Source organism: Macrobrachium nipponense, chromosome 28 (genome assembly GCF_015104395.2).
Source record: "Macrobrachium nipponense isolate FS-2020 chromosome 28, ASM1510439v2, whole genome shotgun sequence".
In the NCBI taxonomy this organism is placed as follows: Eukaryota; Metazoa; Arthropoda; class Malacostraca; order Decapoda; family Palaemonidae; genus Macrobrachium; species Macrobrachium nipponense.
This window is the reverse complement of record NC_087217.1, coordinates 54,508,592-54,521,828: the sequence shown is the minus strand read 5'-3', so window position 1 is coordinate 54,521,828 and position 13,237 is coordinate 54,508,592. Positions and strand designations below refer to the sequence as shown.

General features: G+C 34.6%; 1 long non-coding RNA gene across 1 annotated transcript in view; it reads right to left on the bottom strand.

Moving 5' to 3' along the window:
- Positions 1-613: 613 nt before the first annotated feature.
- Positions 614-13,237, bottom strand: part of LOC135201335 (uncharacterized) — an 89,412-nt gene continuing 76,788 nt past the window's right edge. The window contains exon 4 of the long non-coding RNA XR_010311504.1: positions 614-1,294. This is a non-coding gene — a long non-coding RNA (uncharacterized LOC135201335). The remainder of the gene's footprint in view (positions 1,295-13,237) is intronic.

Here is a 13,237-nt window from a genome sequence, read left to right as displayed (position 1 = left end):
ATTCATTGTTTATTATGAACGTTTTCCAACACACACTTACCAATTTTACAGTCAAGGTTAACAGTGAGAATGTACTATCTTCTGTGCAGCTTCTCTCTTTTCATATCAGACTTGTTATCATGAGAGCAGTGTTCCCCCTTTTTTCGGAAACCTCTCCTGTATGTCATTCGCGACTTCATGATGAGACCTACCATCTTTATGCCTTTTTTTCCCATATAAGGACATTAAACTTTTTATCTATTTCAGAAAAATATGAGGGAGACAGAGATGTGGAATCTTGCCATAAACGATGCGACAGACACATCTCTTTCAAAAAAAAAAAAAAAAAAAAAAAAAAAAAAAAAAAAAAAAAAAAAAAAGGGGGGGGGATGCTATCGGAGTATGAGAAAAAGGAATGAGATCATTGCAGACACTGGCGGCAGACGCAATGCAACATTCACTGCACTGAGCAAATAAACGGTTGGTAACCTTCCCGTAATAAAAGACTTGGTGGTCTGATGTGTTGTAAGCCTTTCTTGGAGAAGTATGATCTTGAATTCAATGAAACAGTCGCTCGAAAATTATTATTATTTTTATTTTTTTACACTTTCTGTACATAATACTTTTTACACTTTCTGTATATATTACTTTTTAAATTTACTGTACATAATAGTTTTTACAGCTTCTGTGCAGATACTTTTTGCACTTTCCGTATAATACTGTTTACACTTCCCGTACATAATACTGTTTACACTTTCTGTACATAATACTTTTTGCACTTTCTGTACATAATACTGTTTACACTTTCTGTACATAATACTTTTTGCACTTCCCGTACATAATACTGTTTACACTTCCTGTACATAATACTTTTTGCACTACTTTCTGTACATAATACTGTTTACACTTTCTGTACATAATACTTTTTAAACTTTCTGCAAAAAATATTTTTGGCCCTTTCTGTCAATAATAATTTTGGCACTTTCTGTACATAATACTTTTTACACTCTCCGTACATAATATTCTTTACACTTTCTGCATATAATATTTTTCAACGTCTTTTATCTTAAATGTATCAGATCATTTATACAAAGCTCAAACATGTCGGACCACATCTCAACCATAAGCTGACATACGATTGTAAACTTCAAATCAAGTATGACTTATTTTTTATTGTGTTCCATATGTGTTTTCCAGAGCCCTTCGGCCCGTTTGTACAACAAACTTCTGCTGACAAAGGTCAAGGAATACTTCATACATTTCATATCCCTCTCCAACTTCTTCAAAAGCATACATGCAGTGCAGGACCACTTACCTAGAAATAAAGAAGACTATACAGTGAGCTGAATTAAATTGAATATAGAGTTTTGACCAAAGAGAGAGCAACGAACCCAGAGCCAAAAGAACGTCTGAATGCAGTAATGTACATAAAACTAGAGAGAGAGAGAGAGAGAGAGAGAGAGAGTCAGCTCACAATCATACCATCGCGTGTGACTTCGAGCCGTTTGACATCTTTTCCTTTATTCTTTCTTCAGCAAAATTAAATTTTCCTCGAGGGTGGGGGTGTCCCCGCACGCGAAATTCACATTCCCAAAAGAACCGTGACAAAAAGAAAACCAACATTCGACGGGGCTGTGGCACAGCTAACGCCAATGCAAACCTTCCATGCTTAATGAGGATGGCGTTGATCACGCAAAACTGGAGAGAGAGAGAGAGAGAGAGGAGAGAGAGAGAGAGAGAGATATTAATGAATGGAATGAAAGTTTTATGATTTAATCATCCATCAAAAAAAAAAAATTAAACAATATTATAGTTTTCCCACCTCATCCTAAAAAAAACTGAAAATTCAATAGAATATTTTCTTCGTAAATGAAGCCATCAAAATTATGAAAACTCATTAACAAAATTAACTAAAATGGCAATAACTATTACAGTGAGGAGAACACACGAAAAGCATCCCTACAAAATTCTGAAGTTATATTTACGTTACTAACAAACAAAACACCTGCAGCTGGGAATTCGATGAAGAAACATCAACTTGTAACTCTGTAAAGGAATAAAAAGATCCCAAGACTGCGTGAAAGTTAAACATAAGTGGCACACTGTTAGGGACAGCGTAAAAGGTCGACCGACGTACCACTCGTGTTACTTCTGAATGTGACTGTGACTTTAAATAGTTTTACGAAGACGCCACCCTTCCATGAGACGCGCATTACTGAAAGAGCAAATTGTAAAAAAAAATTAATACAAACTTAACGTTGTTTACAAAAATAAATTAGAGGGAAATTAAAAAAATTGGTATTGTTATGAGGAAACTCTGCAGAACCGTGGGTTGCCAGATGAGCTGGTCGCAAAGAAAACAAATTGTGAGCAACTCTTGGTAAAAACTTAACGCTGTTTACAAAAATAAATTAAAGGGAAATGAAGAAAAATTGGTATTTTTATGAGGAAACTCTGCAGAACAGTGGGTTGCCAGATGAGCTGGTCGCAAAGAAAACACATCGAAATGATGGATGGTGCAGAGGTGTCGTGAGTGCCCTGCCGAGGTCTATAATACTCTGTAAAACCACAGCGATAAAAATTCCCCTCTTGCATGACGCAGAACCAATACGAAGAATTATATCGTGTCATGCGGGGAATCAGATAAACGCGGCGAGCGCCACGGACAGAGAGAGAGAGAGAGAGAGAGAGAGAGAGAGAGAGAGAGAGAGGAACCAAAAAACCTCTAGATTCAATAATGCACATACAACATGAGAGAGAGGAGAGGAGGGATAGGAGAGTGAGAGAGATAAGAGAGAGAAGTTTAGTTCCGAGCAGGGGGCCAAGGTTGTCACAACATTAATTACCGATACCTCTCTACGGACAACTAATTAGTCCCCACCTCGTAGAGTCAGGCAAATCAACCTACGATGATAATTACGAAGGAAGAAAATACACGTATATGTGGCGTTTGGTCTTGCATGCTGGAACCTAGATGGGGAAGAGGGGGGGGGGGGGGTGGGGGAGAAAAGGAGGAGGTTGAGAGGAAGAGAAAGTTCCAATAATCATAGCGCAAAATATATTCAAAACAGAGAGCTTGGGGTTGGAAGAAAGGGGTTCGGGGTTAAATAGCCACAGAGAAAGGTTGACGGTTGGGGTTGGAGGACACGGAGAGAAAGGACCGAGGTACTGGAAGGTGTGCTTGACTACTACTACTACTATGTAGAGACCCGTGACGGATTAACCCCCCAAAATAAACATAATGAATGGGTGCCAAGGAGGGGGTAGCGGGAAGCGCCCGTTCTGCAAACGAACACGACACTGAGCTTCGTGAATACGTCGAGATTTATCGCGGCTATTATTTTCCTTTTGCAGTCATCGGTATACCAATTCGCAATGGTGGACAGCGGAGGGGAAAAGAGGGGCGGGGGAGACCACGAAAAGAGAGAGAGAGGAGAGAGAGAGAGAGAGAGAAGAGAGAGAGAGAGAGAAGGAAGGGATAAGTAAGACAGGGGACATGCTAAAAAATGTCTTTTCGTAAGTCAGTATTATCATTATATTTCAGGTTTTAAATCTTAATTACCTTCAGGTCCTATCTGTTATAGCCTTAATCACCTGAGTAAATATGCGTGGGGACAGAGAGCCATTTGGAATTAACGTCCAGCGTCATTATTTCAGTGTCAGTATCGTCATTATTATGAGGGGTAATTTTGTAAACAAAGAGTCCTGCCAAAGTTATCATGATTGATGGCTCTTGGCGTACTGAGTCGGTTTTTATTTTATATTGAGAAATTTTATTTCTCTTTTGTACTGATAAATTCTATAAGTCCACGGTAAATGTGTGGCACATGAATAAATTGTATATAGTCGTATTTTTTACACTTTTCTATTTATAATTCTATCAACCTAAATTACCAAATTCTGAATGCATGGTAGATGAACAATTTCTTCCATACAAGAAGGTACTAACTCGCACCAATGCTGTAAAGCTTTCCTCTCCGTCAATTAGGGATTAAGGCCCCATCGAAACACACACACGCACACACACACACACACACACACATATATATATATATATATATATATATAAACGTATACATACATAGCTACGTATGTGTATCTATACAAGATTTTATGACTAAGGACATACGGCACTCATCAAAATTTTCCCTAAATATTCAAGGGAGAATTATGCTTGCACATGCATAATAAATACAAAAATAATTTATCTTAAGCTTTATCACAAGTGCATGATTTATTGCAGGTGATTGCCTATTGCCTAAAGGTAAAATATATTAATGTCATTCACCCCTTAAGCATGACAAGGTAGAAGTGAGTGTGTTTTATGTCCTTAATCTCATTCACTTTCAACATCCGGGACAAAATTAAATCCACTTGTCAAATATTTGATTTAGTATATATCTGCAACACGGAATGCAAAAGATAAACGACAGTTATGAACAGGTTGCCTAAGCCGTCAAAATTAAAAATTACTAATAATTCTGGTGTAAATGATTAAAGTGAAGTTTTTCTATACTTGCAGGTACCAAAGCAAAATGAGCAACTCTCGATTTAATCAACTGGACGGGGACAGATCTGCTTAAAAAAAGAAGACATCCGAGGAACAGCGCATTAAGCGAGTCTATTGTTACCAGGATGGGCAGCTTGTCATCACGCCAACACTAGAGACACTCCCAATTTTATGCTTGTACTTTATAACGGGATATCAATGAGTAGCGCGAATTTTATGATATTTATAGGAGGCCTAACATACATCGTGAGCATGTCGAAATCTTGTATTTTCAGTGTGGCTAATTAACTATCAACAAACACGGTTAGACCAGATCAACCAGTTCTAGAATATCATCAAAACATACTGTAAACAAAAACAAAAAATAAAATAAAATCCGGTTAAACGAGAGTAACCAGCTCTAGAATGCCATCAAGACAAACGTTCACAAAAAATATAAAGTATAATAATAATATCAAATAAAAACCCATGATCATGGAAAATATACCAGTCACAGGAGCAATTTCAGTTACTGAAATTTTTAGGAAAGTGGAAAAATCACTACCACCTAGTTAAACTACTACTTAATGCTTGTAAATTCCTCAAAGCGATGGATAAAAAAAAATCTGACTGCAACACTTCAAACACCACTAAGTCAAGTATTTTACTAGTTAACAGTCACCGGATAATCTGTGGATACAATGAAACACTTAACAAACTACATTTGACATGTACTGGACAATGAAAACTTGAGGCACAAACCCTACCCATTGCAAATACCATTTCAGACAAGATAACCCAACTTCTTTATCCATCAATAAAACAAATGGTCTGCATTCCATGAAATACCTAAGGTCAATTCTATCAGAATGCAGTGGAAAAACATTCCAAAACCATTCATTAACAAATAAAAGACAGTGGCTGAACGGTAGGACCTCGGTGAACTGCGTCTAACTAGCCTCGCAAAACCAAGTAGCAACTTTAACTGCACTTGCCTAATACCTCAGGGAAAAACGCCGTTTATATGGCTCTCACAAATTACTGCTCAAAACCCCTTTAAACCAAAATTACAGCAGCACAAGAAAGCATACCACAGAAGTGTGGGTATATATAAAAGAAAATTCACCACAGAAATTTGCACTCAAAGCTGAACTGACCTTGACTGAACACAATCGACAGTAGTACTGAGATACTAGATAAAGAAAGATCCTTTCTTTATCTTGTATAGGACTGTATGGGATCCAAAGGCAAAAGTAGGGCGGGACGGATATGTCACTTGAGTGTTTCAGTAACCCTGAAGTATGAGCAAAGATTGAGAAGGTTATCAATAATGGGGTGAAACTTCTCAAACTAAACTTGTGCAGCAGTGGATCTAATGTTATACCTCGACGGAATGCAAAAAGCAAGAGATCTGAAGTTAAATACTTGCGGAAAATACACAACCATGACCGTAGTTCATATTGTGCAAGGGGCATCATTCAAACCTTCAATAAAACAAAGGACCTCAAGTCCTGTTAGCAAAGAGCCTAAGATTTTGTCCAGGAAAGCCTCAGGCTTTGCTTACAGTATTAGAAAGCAGTCAGACTCATTAGCAAAAGTTTAACTAATACTGAATTAAGAGACAACGCTGAATTCACCGTACCCAAAAATATAGGTTTCGTTGCACACAATATGCATATTCCTTTATACAGATTCATACAAGAATCTAAAATGGCAGCCATGGAAGTTGTGTAAAAATGGCCCAACATTACTATGATCGATTGTACAAAAAATAAATAAATAAAATAAGTAAATAAATAAATAAATAAACAACTAAAAAAAAAAACTTCAAAATGCTAGTCTTTATTAAACCTGAAAGAAAACAAACATCAGTACAACAGGATTTCACACAAGGATAATATATTTCATGCAACCTGAAGAAAAATACAAGATAAAGAACACGCGAATTCCACTTAACTCTGCAACCAATAAAAAATATCAAGAACAATGTTCTTTGCCTTGTTAGGATACAAATCCATCGAAAAGAAATGCTTTAAGCAATAAATAGCATCAGAGACAAATCTAGAGTGATAAGATGGTTCTGATTATGCGATTAATAAACAATGCTATTTATCAACAGTTCTAAAAGAGGCATAGAAAGAAAATTTGCCAACAAACCAAACAGGATGAATAGACAACGACGCATTGTTAAGTTGACAAGAGAAATGAACGCATAGAGAGAGAGAGAAAGGGAAGACAGTTAAAACAGCAATCAAAAGAAGATGGCGTAGATAAAAAAAAAAAAAACTTGAGAACAGGGTCACAGCCACAAGGGAATGGAAATGGACTGCTAATGACCCTTTGTTTATAGGTAATAAACACTAACAACCTACCGACCACAACCCCGTTTTATGCACGAAAGCTGTTTTCTGTGAATAAATATTGAATTTGAGTTCACGGCCGTAAAAACAACATAACATTTTCACATTTAAAAATATGTGCATTGTTAAAGTTTGTATATACATATAAAATGTATATAAACATAATTACATATATATATATAGTATATATATATATATATATAAACAAACTTTAACAATGCATGTTTTTAGATGTTTTTATATGTACGTATATATATATATATATATATATATATATATATATATTATATATATATATATATACATATATATACATGTATATGTATATATAAACACACACACATATATATATACACACATACACATACATTTAAAGCCCAGTAAACACAGTGTAGCAGTTTAATATATCTGATCGAAACAATTAACAAACTAATATACTGAACACACACAATTATGACCTAATCTACTGCAGAGAAGGTATACTAATTGAGCAGCTACCTAATCTCTTTTTAAACATAAAAGCCTTACAAAAATGAAGGTCTTAACGAAATGAATGAGGTAACTCCACGAACAATCGACAGACGACAAATGATAATTATTACACATAATAATTCAGGCTATAAACAAAACCACACAATAAAATACAGTAACACCGAATAGAAAACAAAATAATATGATAAAAAAAAATAACCCATTTCATTCCACCAAGACCTTTCTCTCTCTCTCTCTCTCTCTCTCTCTCTCTCTCTCTCTCTCGTGGAAGAAACTAAGGGAAGAAACCAAACATCATGAGTGCGCACAAGCACACGTGCTTGCGCGCCCGCAGGGATGCGTACAGACGCCCAAGCATCATCATCTCCTCCGCCAGATGAAGAAGGCGATAAGTATCTAAGCACTTACGTAAGTGAATCGGGAGAGACGCAGAGTGCTGTATTGTCTTACATTTAATTAATGGTACAATTTGTAAGCGAACTCCGGCTCTATCATTAAAGTGGTTTTCTCTCTCTCTCTCTCTCTCTCTCTCTCTCTCTCTCTCTCTCTCTCGTTATCTTCGATCCCGTATACGCTGTCAATTATATCACATCCTGTCGGTGGTGAATTGCCCAAGAAAAAAGTCAAGGGGTTCTTCTCTCTTATAAGCTCTGGTGTAGTAAACGCTTATGCGGTCACTTCTCGCGTTTTTGTTTTTGTTTTCAATTTTGCTTCTATTTAAGCAAAGGTAATAAATGTAACAAGTTGCCATTAGAGAGGATACCTGACAGATATAGGGAGAGCGGTTATACAATGTTATGGCTCTCTCATTGCTTATATGCCAATATATATATATATATATATATATATATATATATATATATATATATATATATATATATATATGTGTGTGTGTGTGTGTGTATGTATGTGAATGAATAAAAAATATATACGTGCATATATATGTATATATAACTTGATCACGAAGTATATAAAACGTGATGCTATGAATAAATAAAGGTGATGCAACGGAGGAAAATGGAAAGACGAGAAACCCTAGATCCTTGTTGTGCCTAAGTAAAGGGTCGTGTAGACCAAAAGATCGCTTGCTTTTCCTCGTCTTTCCATTTTCCTCCGTGGCATCACCTTTAATTTATATATGTGTATATATATATATCTTATATCTATAATAATATTATATTAGATATATAATGTATTGTCTTTATTATCTATAATTATCTATATATAGTAGACGTAATATATATATATATTATTATACGTATATTTATTTATTGGGTAATGATCTGCATAAGCATAATTATTTTCCCTTTCCTATAGCAAACAGTTTCGGTAATGAATAAAAAAACATAGAATGAATTTCCTTCACAAAACAAGTAAACAAAGGAATTATGCGAGTTATCCATCATGTATATAGCACATCCGGTTCTGCATAAAAACTGAATGTCCATTCAGTTACACGGGTACCTCTAATACCATCTTGACAAGAAACATTTAACAGAAGCAATGTACTTTTTTTTTATCGTTAATGAATCTTTCTATATTCGAAACTTCACAAGAGACATTCAACAGAAGCAATGTACTTTTGTTATCGTTAATGAATCTTTCTATATTCCAAACTCCACAAGAGACATTCGACAGAAGCAATGTACTTTTTTTATCTTTGAATAATCTCCTATGCATTCCAAGAAATAAGGAAAGATGAAAGTATTTCCTCTCGGAAATACTTCTGTATAATTTAAATAGCGTTCCTACCGCTCTTCTTAACTATTCCTCTCCAATTACTTTTCCATTCCTACCACCTTTCTTCCTCGTACATCCAGCAGCGCTTCTTTGACGCAAGGGGACTTGTCTGGAATTTTCTCGTTTCCAGAAAAGAATGAACTCCATTTGGATGATAAAACCATGCCTCTCGAACTTTTTGATGACGGATGTGAAAGGTTTCTGAACAACTGTTCTTTAACTACTATTTTCATCTCCGATTACGATAATTCCTTCAAGTAAATACTCCTAAAACTGATTCTCACTTACGTCATTTTAATTTGCTATCATCTTTACCTTATTTTCTTTGTATATATATAAACAACTATTTTCGACGAACGTTAAATGGTGATTCTGTAGACTCCAAAATCACCATTTCCTTACACTTTCAATAACTCCGATATACTGGAGAGAGAGAGAGAGAGAGAGAGAGAGAGAGAGAGAGAGAGAGAGAGAGAGAGAGAGAGAGAGAGATTAAATCTGTACGAAAAGGGAAGGGGGAGGAAATGAAAAACGTTGAACAGTGGGCAACACGGATAGAAACATGAAAAAATGAGAATGGAGATAAAAAAAAGAAATAAATATAGCAGGAAGGGTGGAAAGTATAAGGAAACAACAAGGTACTGGAAAGAATAACAACACAAACATGAATGAGTGACTGGGGCTTTGAGAATTACGTCAGAGAAGCCTTCTCTTATTCCGTATATATAATGCACTTTCAACGCGAAACGGTGCTTATTAATAAATCTCTCTCTCTCTCTCTCTCTCTCTCTGTCTCTCTCTCTCTCTCTCTCTCTCTCTCTCTCTCTCTCTCTCTCTCTCTCTCTCTCTCTCTCTCTCATTCCAACACCACGGGCAACTGAGAACAATTGACTAATAAACAGGCGTGTAATTTACAGCATGGATGTAGAGAAACTGAATATTTTAATGAAATTTTGCCCATACAAATCCCTTGAGACAGAGAGAGAGAGAGAGAGAGAGAGAGAGAGAGAGAGAGAGAGAGAGAGAGAGAGAGAGATACGAATAAGCATCACCAGCAAAAAATAAAAATCATCTCGCTTAATGTATAATATATAAAATAAATCAAATGGCTACGTAAGGTGGACGATCTTTCGTTCTGTTAAGAGAACTTTTTACAATAAAGAGACGAGAAACTGATTCAAACGGAGAGAAAACAATTAATAAAGAAACAACAATAACAATTTCAAAACCACAAAGACGAGCGATCTTCCGATCGACCCCAGGTCCTTCTTTTCCCCAAATGTTGCAGAATCCTTCAAAAAGTTCGTAGACCCAGAACACGTCCAGGATCTAACCCAAAAAATTTTCTTGTAAAATTCCTTACATGAATTTTTGTGTAATTATGGTCGCAAGAAAAAAAAAAAAACATGCCAACATCCGGCGCTAGATCAGCATCTCTCCTATAATCTAAGCTATGAGGCTCATCTTAAGTGAAGGTCCATATATAATGTTCTGCGGAATTCGCTATACACAAAAACTCCTGTAACTAGACCTTTAGACTACCAAAAACTAATTATCTGTTACCAGTCATAACATTAAAAACATAATTTTTCAGCAACCCAGCTAACAACAAACATGATAACTGCACCAAAGACACATCCTCCTCGTTAGATTCAATAAAAACAGTCACGATAAATTCCACAATTTTTCAAACAACTATCCAAAGTTCAGCAGTCTGTATACTATAAACAAGTAAAACAATCCGGTCTGACTACCCTTCGATGTATGCATATTTGCATATATATATATATATATATATATATATATATATATATATATATATATAAAGTATGATGTATGTATGTATGAATGTATGTGTGTATAAAGTATATATGTATACATGTGTGTCTATACACACCATAAATACAAAATATGAGAACGAGTTTTTGCGTTTTTTGTCCCTTACTTCTGCTACTCGTTTTTATCCAAAAATCGATCAAAATAAAAATAAAAATAAAAACTTTTGTCTACGCCGAAGGGAAACACAATTATCGTTCATTTCTGATCATTTTTACTTGAGTGATAAAATAAAATTAGCAAGAGTTTCAAATCTCTTTAAGAGGACCAAGGGTTTACAAACTGAAAATCCTCAAAGATGACTGAGATTAATCCCTCATCTTATCTTTCACACAATTCAACCCCTGTTATTTTCATTTATATACTTTTGATCAACTTCAATATTCCGTAACTCGTTATTACAACGAACACTATAAAATAACAATTGGAACATAAACTCGTATAAAGCGGATTCAGAAAAAAAAAAAAAACAGGACCCTCTTACTATGATAAAAAACCCTTTTGTCTCACAAAATGAGGGGAAATTGTAATTGATGATTACTTTATCAGTAAGCTATCCTTGGAACTTACACAAAATATGAGCTTTTGACATCTGTACATTAAAGATTATGCCAGAAAGACTCATTTTGTCTTTTAATCAGTGAGAAGCTATTTTATCGTGGAATTGATGGATGGAAATCGAACGAATAAGAAATTTTCCCCAAGAGGCTTGATTTTAAAGGAACATCTCACATCAAACGAAAAACAAATAAAAATTTAAGTAACTTTCCTTTGTCTGGTGTAATTTCACTGGTTCATCCTAGTAGTCAATCGTATCCTTTCCGAATCCGAAGACACCGTCATATATTCTATTAAAAGGAATAATCGACACAGAAAACTGTCGAATTACGCCTCATAAGCAAATTCTCTCTCTCTCTCTCTCTCTCTCTCTCTCTCTCTCTCTCTCTCTCTCTCTCTCTCTCTCTCTCGTGTGCTGTTTATTGCTTCCTATTCCACAATCCACGATATCACTACTGAACATCAAAACGTAGCTTCACCAAAATAATAATAATAATAATAATAATAATAATAATAATAATAATAATAATAATAATAATAATAATAATAATAACTAGAGGCTGAAGTAGCTCCAGGACTCATGCAGAAGAGTGTGATCCTAGAAACGGCACACATAGTAAAGAAGAGTGATGGACTCCTAAGGGGGCAGGATGCAACCCGAACCCACACTATAAATACCACCCAGTCGAATTGGAGAACTGTGATAGATAATAATAATAATTGTGCATAACTCACAAGATAACTAGTTACTTGGTTTTGTGAACTCCTATCTAAAATTTTGAGACCTAAAATGTGTGTATATTATTATATATATTAATATAATATATAACATCTATATATATATATATAATATCTATACATATATATATATATATATATAATATATATATATATATATATTATAAGCGAAACGATAATATGAAAAAGAATGATAATTTAGAAGGTGGAAATAATACATAAAAGGGAAAGCATATAACATCGTTTTCATCCAGAGAGCGCATTGGGCCTGTAATACTAATACTAGAAAATATCAGGTTAACTCCACTATGTGATAGAAATAAACTAAACGTTCCACATTTCCGTAAAAAGATTTTACCATTATCTACATTTCATTCTTTAAATAATGTCTACTTTTCGTTGTATAAATGCATATGTATATGTATATCTATTTATACATTTTATATATATATATATATATATATATATATATATATATATACACATATATATATCAGCATGATTTAATACAAAAGGCTTAAAGAAAATAAATAAATATCTAAAAGCAGCAAATACAGCATTACCATAAGAACAACACAGCATCCATTCTACTAACAAGAGCTATACGAACCGGCAACATAATTGCCAACGAAACCAAACGATAGACGAACGTCAATTGCTACTTAGAAAATACAAATGGAAATAACATTGGAAAACGAGAGTGAACAACAGCCAGGTGTCGTGACTTAAACACTTTTATAGGTTTCACTCATACCGAACCCAGTAACTCAGTAGCTACAATACTTTAAACAGAAGAATGATTACAAGGAATTAAATCAACATCAGCAATGTTGACAACCACATGAATAATAATAATAATAATAATAATAATAATAATAATAATAATAATAATAATAATAATAATAATAATAATAATATTATTATTATTATTATACGCTGGAAGATGATGGCTATTTCAGCCGCGTTTATTTTGTATAGAAGTTCCTCTATTCTTCTTATCACTGACTTTTTTTTCTGTACTCAGGTTGGCTAATAGGCAACTTGA